This window comes from Mobula birostris, chromosome X (genome assembly GCF_030028105.1).
Source record: "Mobula birostris isolate sMobBir1 chromosome X, sMobBir1.hap1, whole genome shotgun sequence".
Classification (NCBI taxonomy): Eukaryota; Metazoa; Chordata; class Chondrichthyes; order Myliobatiformes; family Myliobatidae; genus Mobula; species Mobula birostris.
The window spans coordinates 45,196,400-45,209,480 of record NC_092402.1 but is presented as its reverse complement, the minus strand read 5'-3'; the positions used below and the strand labels follow the sequence as shown (position 1 = coordinate 45,209,480).

At 39.3% G+C, this 13,081-nt stretch overlaps 1 protein-coding gene across 3 annotated transcripts in view; it reads right to left on the bottom strand.

The window, feature by feature from the left end:
- Positions 1-13,081, bottom strand: part of raraa (retinoic acid receptor, alpha a) — an 866,000-nt gene that overhangs the window by 630,369 nt on the left and 222,550 nt on the right. For 2 of the 3 annotated variants that reach the window (XM_072249116.1, XM_072249115.1), the window contains one exon: positions 137-300. The gene's annotated coding sequence lies outside the window, so the exon portion shown is untranslated. Of the gene's footprint in view, positions 1-136; positions 301-11,423; positions 11,516-13,081 lie in introns of those variants that run through there. The other variant, XM_072249119.1, reaches the window with a different exon arrangement.

Here is a 13,081-nt window from a genome sequence, read left to right as displayed (position 1 = left end):
TCAGAGGATGCAGAGGAAACCCAAGAACCCAGGTTAAACCCACAATGTCACATGGAGAATGTGTGAAGTCTGCACAGGTATCACCCAAAATTAGAAGCAAAACCAAGTTGTTGGAGTTGCAATACAGCTTCATTACCTGTAGAACCACTGTGTTATTAGTGTCCCTTGGCTTCGAAAAATCTTTTCCCCGATTTAAAAATTGTTCATCTGTTTACAACTATCCCGAAAGGCAGGTCCTCCTGCCACGTCAGGGCAGCTGGGAGTGTCCAATAATTCAAGTCTTTCCGGTAATAACCACCACTGCAGAATTAACAGAATTAATATTAAAATTAGTTTTTCTGCATTCACCTGGCAGCTATAGTGGAAATCAACAGTCCATATGTGAAAGTGAGACTAGATTTCTATTCATCTAATTTACTTTTTTATTGCAAACACACAGTGTTGTCTTGTAACAGCAAGCAGTCTAATCTGTCTTGCCGTCTGATAGAAATCCTTCAAAGCAAGAAATCTATAAAGGCAAGAAAAGCTACTCCATGCAATAACATGCCTGTAGACATTAACTTTGCAACCTGGCAAACTGAGAATAGCACAGGCAGGCTCACATTATCACAGATAAAGGAAATTCACGATGATTGATGAATTAAGAGATAATGTCCTCTGACACTCAGACCTCTGCACTTTCCGGTCCAGCAGCTAACCACATCCTGACCAAGTCCCCAGCCTAGGAAAAGATCCATTCATTGCTGCTTTGCTTCAAGATGGAGCTCGTCAGCCTGGGAAGGCAGTCCACTTAAGAGAGGGAAAACTCTGATTTCAAACCTCCGCTGCCTTGCAGCCATACCTACTCATGGGAAAGACTTCGGGAGTAAACCCTGAGGACAAATCCGGAGCTGGAGTCCCTAAGGCAGTCCGACCTCGTTCTGGCAACTCCTGCGATGACACTGGTGCAAAACTATATCAGTCCTTGCCCTTCCCTTGGACAACATCGGTATCGTGGAGAGGGGATTCTTGCTGCATGGGCAACTGCCAGTCTTCCATACAACCTTGCCCAGGCCTGCGCCCTGGAGAGTGAAGACTTTCCAGGCGCAGATCCATGGTCTCGCAAGACTAACGGATGCCACCACCACCACTGCTTCAAGTCACAGTTTTTAGGAATGCAAGTACAACATTAAGCAAGAACCTGCTGTAATGGCTTTCCAAAAATCTTGTTCTTGCCCTTTTTGGTTTGATTCTGGATATTGCTGAATAGGACAAATTAACAAACAATAGGACTCTACCATACTGCTATCTCTTTTTAGGCTAAGAACCTGTGGAAGAGATGGCAGAAAAGTAATTGAAATAATTCATTATCCAGGCTCTTGCTGTCTCTGAATATTTAAAGCAATGAAAAAAAAGGTGTTAGGAAACTGAGGCAGACAGATCAAATCAGCTACCCCAATTGAGAAGGTATTCAGTATAGTATTGAGAATCTCTGAGATATACAATGAGAGCACGCAGTCACCCTCTATAAGCAGCAGAAGGAACGCAAGGACCACCTCACTACCCACCTGGCTACCCTGTCAGGCATCTCCTGTGCCTGAGTGGAAGAAAGTCAGTCTTAATCCCAAGGAACGTCAGTAGTCGCAGTATTAGTGGTAGCACTAGTAGTAAATCACAATAAGAAGTCCTATGATAAACCTTCGCCCAACCTTGGTTAATGAGCTAGCGGAATTAATACCATTACAAAATGCAAACCCTACATACAGTGCCTTGTACAAGTATTCAGCCCCCAATCCTTTGTTCACATAAATGAGTATTACAACCAAGGGATTTTGATCAATTTAACAGAGAATTTTTATTTGTGAAGCTATTACGGTCAGTAGCCTTTCTGGATAAGTCTCTATTAGCTTTGCACAACATGATGAAGCAAGATTTGCCCATTCCTCCTTGATAAATTGCTCAAGCTGTGTCATGTTAGTTAGGGAACAGCAGTGCAGCAACCCTGAAGTCTTGCCAAGGTGTCCAGTCGGGTTAAGGTCAGGAATGACTGGGCCACTCAAGGACATCAATTTTCTTTAGTTGAAGCCAGTCATAGTTAATGGCAGTGTGCTTTGGGTTGCTGTCCTGCTGAAAGACAGACTTCCTCTCCAATTTAAGCTTTCTGGTAGAGGTTAGCAGGTTTTTATCCAGGATCTCTCTGGATTTAGCAGCATTCATCTTCCCATCAATCCTGATCAGATTTCCAGTCCCTCTGCAGAAAAGCATCCCCACAGTGTGATGCTTCCTCCACCATACTCTACAGTAGGGATGGTATTACCTAGCTGATGCGCCACTTAGTGTTGAGGCCAAAAAGTTCCACTTTAGTCTCATCCGACCACAAGACCTTCTTCCATATCCATACAGTATCTTTAGTGTGCTTTGCAAAGTCTTTATGTGCAAGGATATGGTTTTTTTAAGCCAGAGCTTTCTTCCTTGCCACTCTTCCATAAATACCCTTTTTGTGCAAGGCCTTAGAGATTGTGAAGCCACGAACTGCATCTCCAGTTGCAGTCACTGACTTCTGCAGCTCACTCAGTGTGTCTGTTGGCGTCACAGTAGCCTCTCTTACAAATGCTATTCTACTCCAGTGACTATGTTTAGAGGGGTGGCCCGACCTAGGTAGTGTGGCTGTAGTTTGATATTTTTTTTCCACTTTTACATGACAAATTGCACTGAGCTCCACGTGCTCTTGAGATGGTCTTGTACCCTCCCGCAGATTTGCGCTTCTCAATTAACGTTTCCTTGACTTATCTTGAATGCTCTTTCGTTTTCACTTTGGCTTGGTCTTTGAAAATCTACCATACTGAGAGGGGGTATTTATTCAGGTGATTCTCCAATTTTCTGCATTAACAAATTGGGTGAGTTGGTAAGGTAATATACAGTATTGCACTCGAGGAAAGTTAAGGTAGTAATTACAAAGGGGATGATAATACTTTTTCAGCCTCACAATTTTGGCTTTTAATTTTCAGAACACTGTTGACAGGTTTTGGAATTCTTCTTTCAACCTGACATGATACACAATGTTTTATAGATAAGTTCAAAATACTATTTCAAAATATTTTAAATTTAGAAAATAGGGCAGTAAAACGTGAAAATAATTGTGAGGGCTCAATACTTTTTTAAAGGCACTGCATCTGTGCATACAGAAGACTTAGAAGTGACTGAATAAATTTCATGCTACCAAATATACCCGTCAGTGCAAAGACAAATTTAACAGCAAGGGAATATAAGGAACACTGAAAAAAACTGCCTCGACTAGACACCTGCACTGTCCATAGAGAATCCCTGAATTCAGTACTGTGGGAGACTTAACAGTTCTTGCAATACTTTTAAAACACGGAATAGTAAAATTAAAATTAAATACCTTCTAAGAGGGTGTGCTTGTTTTAAAGGCCTCTCCTTCCACCCATGTGCTTAGCACATAAACAATTTCTACTGATCTTTGTAATACCCAAGAATTAATTTGCCCCTAATTACTTTACAATTCACTACACAATTGGTCATCACAAAATTCCTCAACAGTCACAATATAGGTACAGAAACAGATGGATGATTTTCCCCTCATTTATCACATTAAAAAGACTCAATATGTACAGTTTACTAGATAACATTGTTCCTTCATAGAGGGCTTTTAAATCTGAGCTTTTGCAATGAAGTAGGACTGTTAAACTGAATGCATATTCTGAGAACAATGGAAACTGAACTGAAAAATGGCTCAGGCAAAAGGTTTATTAAAAATTGATATCACAGCATTACCAATATCCTGATTTATAGCAGTACTGTGTTAAACTTATAATATCCCTATCATTTTTTTCTTCTCTGCAGCGATAATCATAAACCAAAGGAATTAAGTTCTGTCCCTGGGGCTACCACTGTAATATGGAATTGCTTTCAACTGACATGGACCATTACAATGATGATGAAGCTGCTATGCCACAACAAAGACAGCTGTACCCCAGTTATAGGGCCATTGGTATATTACTGGGTCAATTGATCAATGATATATGGGTTAAAATGTTGGCCTATTGAATGACTGTTCCATAGAAATATACCACTAAAAGACTCTTATCAAAAGTAGATCCAGATTTACTTCATGGCAGGTGATTTTAGTAGGGCATTTCAGTTAGTTTGAGTTTCCTGGATGAGGGAGTTGAAAGCAGGATTAGTTTGTTGACATCTAGTTATGCCTGCACTTCTCTACTTATGGTAATTTCATAAGAGGCGCTCAAGCCTTTTAAACGAGGAATGCACAGCTGAGTGGCCTACATACGCAGCCACGTTCAAGCAGGAGAAGTACCAAATGTTATAAACTGGAGGAATCCAAGCATCTTTGGTCCTGTATTCAAGAACAAAATAGTAGCAATGGATTTTAAATTTTGTAGATTGGGGTGGGGGGGGGGGTCATTGGAGGAAGAATGAGTGGTAGAAACCGAAGAGTGAAAACTCATTAAGATGCAAACAAATGTGATACAGCAGCTCATATCTGAAACTAATGTCCCAGTCACAGTGTAACCTTCATTCTCATAAAGGTCACTGGAATAGGAAACTGATAAGGCAGCATCCATTTTCATTCCCAGTCAGGCATGTTTTTTCCTGGATCAACCTGGAACACCATAGAAATGCATGCAGTGCAAGAACTAAACTGGAAAAAAATGTTACAAATAATTTTTCTTCAGTCCTTAGAGCAATAATTTTGAACCTCTACCACCAATCATAACATGAAAGCCAATATTTCACCTGCTGAAAATTTCATTTTGCACCTACAGACCCACAACAGGCAGAACTACACATCAAACTAAACAAAGCTCATTTCAGCCCAATATTTTCTCCTTCATAATCTACACCTCAGTGTAAAATTAGCTTGCCTCACCTCATTCAGCATTGAAATTAGCATCAATTATTAAATAGGTACATTAATGCAAACCATAAAAATTGATTACCTCTTAAAGATGTCGAGAGGCCTGCATTTAATTAACAAATGGCATAGGGAAGGTTGTGCTTAATGGAGGTCACGCGTACTTAGATCATAAACAGCAAACGGCCTGCTTAAATGAAGTGGAATTCCAAACCACAATCAGGGCTTTACATTAAACATTAATATGTGACACAGATAGAGCATTTAGCTCATTTAGAACATTTTCCAACCTATTCAAAGGTGCCTTTTCTCAATATGCTTTATTGGCAGTGGTATGACAATAATTAGTAGTGCAAATTTTGCGGCACAATCTTAGTGGTTCCCCAGCAAACTGCCAATATTTCTCCGAGTAAATGATAGCAACTTCGGGGTTTTCTCACGAATGCAGTAGTTCCTAAGTTAATATCACCTGTTTGTAGTCTTTTATAAGAATACAGTCTGACTTGGGCTCTTTGTGGAATTCAGCAGGTAGTGTGAAATTGCAACAACTTCCTACCATTTATGCAGGAATTAGCCTGACTACCTGATAGATTGGGCCCTAAAGTAGTAAAGCACTTCCACTAATAATGGCTGAGGGATTAAAAGCAACTGTGATTAACATATTCTGTAATTCCTTCGGACTATTTTAGAATTTCTATTCTGTTTTAGGTATATTTGACATTTTAAAATTATCTTTTAAAACTTACTTTCTTCCAGAAAGTTTACAATTTTAACATTTGTTTATAATGTTTATGAATCTCTCTGAATATCAAGACAGAGAAACTTCCAAAGTTTATGGCAGATTTGACAGTTGACTAAGCTGGGGCATGGCTTAGCCTGCCAGCTTTTTCATGAGCATCACTGCTCCTGGAATCCTTACCTCCACGACATGACAGTATTCATCAAGACAGTGTTGTGAGCTCCTGTGCTGAAGATCACACTATCTTGGAAGCAGAAGGTGATGCTGAAGCATCCACCAAAGAGAAGTGCAGACTCCAGTGGATTAGAGGCAAGTGTGGGCGTCCGACTGCTGGATATTATTTCAGGGCCAATATCTGCCAGATGGTTCCCAATCACACAAATTCATTTTGTATTCTCGACATTTATCACTAGATACAGCTCACTGTAGTCTTTCTACTGAATTACCACAAGCACTGAACTTCAGTTTGAAACTAGATTTCTTTTCTGTTTGTAAATAAAGCTCTGTAAGAAATTTTGTACATATTCATTTATCTTAAGAACTTTCACTCTTCAAAGAGCCAAATCAAAGTACAGTAACTATTAACCTTTATATCCAGACAGAAAATAAAACTGTCTATAAAACAAATGATTTTTTGATGAAAATAAAGACTTTCAATATGGCCAATAGATTAAATTAGGGACTTTCCTCGCTTACTGTAAAACCAACACAGAAAATATTTCATGGAAATTAATATATCCTAGGCAGATGATTTGGCTGAATGATGCAGTAAAATGTCACTTTGGATTGGCCAGGAGTGATATTGCTATTGCACTTTTATAGAGTATACATTTTCAACATTCAGAGGATAGGATTTATACCACACAAATGGGCTGAACTGGTAATTCATTTGTAAGTTATGGTCTACACCGCGAGTAGAATAGAAATGGCCTATAACAGGCCTTCTGAACGTTTTCTGTTTGCAGAATGCATAAAACATGAACCTGCAGCTCCTAGTGCCATAAGTTTATAAGGGAATCATGGAATAATAAAGACCAAATAGTTTCACTATTAAATTCCATGCTGACCAAGTGCGGCCACTGGTAGGGGCATTTCCATTCATTTCAGTTCTCCCAGCTTGTGCCTCCTGACATAGTTAAAAGTGCTTGTGGAGGGTGGACAAGGACAAGGCTTAGTTCCATATGCTAAAACATTCATTTCCTAACTGAATTAAGAATGGTCATAAGGCATTAGAAGGGCATTCGACTTCATATTGATGTACATAGGCAAAAGCACCTAATGATCAACAGAGAATAAAGGGAGAATTAGTGCAGTGGGTAGCATAATGTTAATACAGCATCAGCAACCCATGTTCAATTCCAGACATCAGAGTGGGATGGGAAATCTGTATGGAGTTTGTATATTCTTCCCATGGCTGCACAGGTTTCTTCCAGGTGCTCATATTTCCACCTACATTCCAAAGATGTACAGGTTAGTACATCAATTGGTCACATGGATGTAATTGGGCAGTGCGGCTTTGTTAGGCCAGAAGGGCCTGTTACTGTGCTGTATATACACATACATACATAAATAAATAAATAAATAAATAAGCATCTCGTAGCTCCCTTACTATTTGCCTGCCTAGGTGGCTGATTCTCCATCCTACTCCAATGTCTGGAACCCCATTTTCCCAATTATCTGTCCAACCCTATTTATCTCAAGATCTCATATTCTCATATATCATTACAATATAGTAAAAGACCAATCTGACCATTGCGTCTATGCTGGCTATCAGAAAAATAACATTAATCCCATTCCCCTGATTATCTCCCAGTTATCTATCTGCTCTTCCCAATTCTCCTGCCACCCACCTACATTAGGAGTATTTTACCTACCTCCACATCTTCTGTGAGTATCCCTGTCGCCTGATGGCTAGCCTTATCCTATCTTTCATTCTGTCTGACAATCACTCTCAGTTTCCTGCAATGATCAACAACGTTTTGCAATTCACTGGGGATTTTCTCACAAACAAACTGACAAGTCCATCAAAATGATCAATAGCCAAGCACGAAACAAGAATTCAGTAAAATGATAAGGCTTTGGTACAAGATGTGGAGGTAGGTAATAGGCTATCATAAAATATTCCTAATGTACTCCAAACTCCCAAGTTCCCTGGAATTCCAGGTCCCAGACTACCAGTCCTCAACCTCATCCCTCTTCCCCAGAATCACACCATACCTTACAGTTAGAATCAGTCATTTTACATTCCAGTAAAATGTTATCATAATTTTCTGGGTTCAAAATAACTTATTTCATCAAATTAGAGCCCTGTCAATTAAATATAAATGCATTTGTTAGAGCATTGCTTAAGCTTGAATTATTTATCATACTGGCTATTGACTGGTGAAACTTGCAGTAGTGTACTTGGACAGATACTTAATGTAACCTTATATCCTCATGTTTATATCAGTTTATATTCCTTATATGGTGCAAAATTTAAGGAAAGAACATAAAAATAAAAAAAAAGACAAAAGTACTTCGGGCGCCACAGTAGCGTAGTGGTTACCATGACACTACTACAGCTGAGAATGTTCCGGAGTTCAATTCTGGTGCTGTTTTGTAAGGAGTTTCTGTACATCCTCACCATAGAATGCGTGTGTTTTCTCTGGGTTCTCTGGTTTCCTCCCACAGTCCAAAGGCGTACAAAGTAGGTGCATTGGTCATTGTAAATTGCCCTGTGATTAGGTTAGGGTTAATTGGGGTTGCCGGGTATCGCTGGGGTGGAGTGGCTTGGAAGGAAAGAAGGGCCTAATCCACGCTGTATCACTAAATAAATTAAAAAATAGATTATTTTAAATACCTCAGATTTGTTGTCGATCCTGCAGTTCACAATGGCCATTATGCAATATACAAATCATGCAGTTTCAGGTGAAATATAAATATTACACGATATAATAGAATGCAATTAGAGGGAAATATTTTAAAAGAAAAATGACAAATTTTAGTGTATCACTTGATTGGGCAATAAAACAAATGATTGATACTGGAATTGGCTTTATGTTGTCACATGGATTTCAAAGTAAATCATGCAATTTCTTTGAATCATCAAAAGAATTGTTCAAAACCAATTCTCCAATTATTCAAAACCAAATATATGTATGTTTCAATGAATTATGCTAAACTTGACTCTCATGATTTAATCTGACCCAATATTGTGAGTATGATCAATTTTTCACCTCATCCATTTTTTGAAAAGCCCAAATAATAAGAACAGTTCTTTTAGAAACAAACCATTGAAGCAAACACCAAGTATACTGCTTTCCATAATAAACATAGGAATACGTTATTTGGAGGTTACTGCCTTGGGATAACTAAATCCGTACTTGAAACTGAATAGAACAGAAACATTAACTGGAACTTTGCACTAATATCATAATTTCATAATACAAAAGTTAAATGTACAACCCTGACACAGCATACCCAGTAAGGAATAAATACCCTTATTTTTAGGGTCAATGAGAACATTTTAAACAAGCCTAATATAAAGGATGTGAAACTGGAGTTTGTTGGATATCCAATCATAATAGGAATCTGGGGCAATTTTGGTGGGTGGGCAGGCATATCTAGAGAGGCAAGTAAGAGTGATAAACTCTCCAAACAATTAAGCATTGACTTACAAGAGATTATGTATTTTTCATGCATTCATCAGGAGATGGTCACATTTAAACTCTTTGCAATACCCTGTTAAAGATTCAAATTTCCACTCAAATGGATGCACAATTAACAACAATGTCTGCAATTTAACAACTGGGTCTTTTGAATGAAGCACACACTCGTAAAACATGCCTCTTTAAGAGGAAAAGAGGGAGAAAATGGGATTCTTGGAAGCTGTTTCAGCGATAGATTATGTGGGTGTTCTACTCAAGATTAGAGAAGAAAATAGTGCCACACATGCAAACACATGAAAGGTGAGAGGGAAACAAAGTGCTGATGAAGTTTTTATGAAGCAGAAAACTGCAACTGAGGGGATGGTGGGGGGGAAGAGACTAAAAGAAATGAAGAAGACTTAAGCCAGGTAATCACTTTAGATCTATGTAGTTGAAACAGGGATGTCTTCATAAAGGAAATAAAGTTAAAATGCAAGTACAGCAAGTACTAGCCTTTATATAAAGAAGATGGCTTATAAGAGAAGTGATGATTTACAACTGTAACTATAACTGTATTAGGTGTTGGTGAACTACACCTAGAGCACTGCATATAGTTTTGGTCTTTATTTGAGAAAGGATACACTTGAACTGGTACCAATTCAGAAATGCCTGAAAACAAATGCTGCCAGCTGGCACTTTCCAGGGTGCAGGAGTACATGCTGAGAAATGCACTAAGGCTTGGTACAGCCACACCAAAGGTTCTGTGGGAAAGGACCACAGTCTGGGGGCCTGCCACTAGTGGAAACTGCGGGATTGGGTCCAAATATTACAGTCTCTCAGACAAATGCATTCAGGATGTGCTTAAGTACATCAGTGACACTGATGCTTTGTATTGATGGTGCAATTGATGTGAAGAAACGCACATACCAATTATATTTCCTGCATTTATTATTAATAAAGCATATTTTTGAAATATATAAAAAATTAGAAGCACCATTATACTGATTGAGCTTTGTCTTTGTTCTTCTGAATTCCAGACAGACACATTAAATTCTAAGGAGGGGGTGTGACAAGGTAGGTATTGAAAAATGTTTCCTCTCATGGGGGGAAATCAAGAACTAGGTGGCTTTGCTTTGTTATAAGGAGTCACCCCTTTAAAATGCATATGAGGAGGAGTTTCTACGACCTGAGGGTTGCAATTCTCAATTCCAGATAGTGGTGATGGAGGAATTATTGAAAACATTCAAAGCAGATTTAGAAAGAATTGTGGTTTATTCAGGGTCAAGATGATATGGTATGGTCACCAAGATTAGATCAATCACAATCTTACTTCTTTTCCTTAAAATAAAACTTTTTTTTTGCTGGAATGATTTTTAAACATTAAATGTTTTGGCAAATAATAAAATGGAAATATATGGCACTCTGCGTAGAAAACAATCCTCCAGGGCACAAAATTTGAGTTATTACTCACAAGATACTGGGATGAATTAACAAGTTCAGAGTTCATAACAACTTGCAAAAGACAAATAATACAATTTTGTGAGGCTTAATCAGTACTCTAATATCTTTTTCATCTAAGAAGGATGATTCTGTTCCATAAATCAGTTACACAAGCACGAAGCCTACATGTTACCAGGCCAAATAAAAAGGTTATAGGGCCTGTACTGTGTTGTAATATTTTATGTTCTATGTTCAAACATAGGATAGTTCCTGGCTTACAACCATCTAATATTTGAGGAAACGGAGGGGCAGAGCAGAGCTAATATATTCACCAGAATACAACTTCCATTCCTTGGACTAAATCGGATTAGTTTGTAGTACAGTCCAAATTTTTCAATTCTTAACAATTCTATGCAGGGGCTGAGCAATGGAAAATCCAGAAGGTGTACACTGGCTGTGATAGAAGAGGACAGTCCTCTGAATAAATTGCTATGTATTCATGCACATCGGCGGAAAACAAAGCAATACCACCTTTAACCACAACAATATCATTGAAGCAGACTTCAATAGCAGAACACATTGCTGGATCTAGAGACAATACTGACCAGAAGGCAATTTATTTATTGGGGTAATACACAGTATAGGCCCTTCCGACCCTTTGAGCCACACTGCCCAAGCAACCACCGACAACCCTGATTTAACCTAACCTAATTGCAAGACAATTAACAATGACTAATTAACCTACCTGGTACATCTTTAGACTCTGGCAGGAAACTGGAGGATCCAGAGGAAACCCACTCATTCCACGGGGAGAACATACAGAAACTCCTTACAGAGAATGCCAGGATTGAATTCCAAACTCCAGAACATCCCAAGCTGTAATAGTGTCACGGTAACTACTATGCTACCATGGCACCTCTTCAGAAGTCAGGAATGAGGCGCAAATCTTGTGGTTACTGTAACCAACTCACTCTACTGTAAGTAAGGAAGAAAGAAAAAAAAGAAAACAAATGAACTTGCTGTGCGGTCAGGCTTTATACTGAAAACTAGTTCAAGCCAGATAAATGATGGGATGTTCTGAAAAGAACACGCTATGAGACTATAAACACAGTCTCTGATTAACTTGCGTTGTCATTACAGAGGCTTACAGATTTTAAAAAATGACAAAAAATACCTACAAATTACTGAAAATCCTCTGAATATTTATAAACAGGTCATTATACAAACATATAAGCAAACATAAAAAAAGTTAAACTACAAGAAAAATTATAAATTGGATCCAAATCCATCACTATTTTATAAAGCAATCCTACTAAGGAGCACCAGGCCACCGTCTCCCACACCATCACCAACTCAACATCACACAGCTCTGGAGATCTCCCATCCACTGCCACCAATCTCATAGTTCCCTTACCGCACCCCCAACCCCGACCTCCTGCTTTCTACCAAAGATCCACAAAACTGCATGTCCAGGTAGACCCATTGTTTCTGCTTGTTCTTGCCCACTGAGCTCATACCTGCATACTTTGACTCACTTTTATCCTCCCCCCCCCCCAGTTCAGCCCCTTCCTACCTACATACATGACACTTCACACGCTCTTGACCTCTTGATCTTTTCAATGATTTCAAGCTCCCTGGCCCTGAGCATCTTAGTTTCACCAGGAAAGCCGCAAAGCTCTCCACTTCTTTCTAGACATCAGACCCAACCAGTTCCCCTCAAGCACTACTCTCCTCCATCTGGCAGAACTAGTGTTCACTCTCAATTTTTCCTTTGACTCCTCCCACTTCCTTCAGACAAAAGGTGTAGCCATGGGTACTCACATGGGTCCCAGCTATGCCTGCCGTTTTGTCAGCAACATGGAACAGTCTATGTTCCAAGCCTACACTGGTGTCATTCCCCAACCTCTTCTACACTACATCAATGACTGCTTAGGTGCTGCTTTCTGCACCCATTCTGAGTTCGTTGACTTCATCAACTTTGCCTCCAGCTTCCACCTGGCCCTCAAATTGCACCATGCCTTGATCAAAGCAACCTTCAGAGGACCTTGGAAGAATTGTAGAGATGCATGAAGCTGGAAAGGACTACAAAAACATTTCGAAAGACCTGAGTGTTCATCAGTCCACAGTAAAAGAAACTGTCTACAAATGGAGGAGTACTGTTGCTACTCTCCCTTGCAGTGGGCATCCTGCAATGATCATACCAAGAGCACAATGGGCAATGCTGAAGATGATGGAAAAAAAACCCAAAGGTAACAGCAAAAGACCTGCAAAAATCTCTAGAACTTGCTAAAGTCTCTGTTCATGTGTCCACTGTAAGAAAAACACTGAACAAGAATAGTGTTCATGGAAGGACACCACGGAGGAAACCACTGCTGTCTGAAAAAAAACATTGCTGTATGTCAC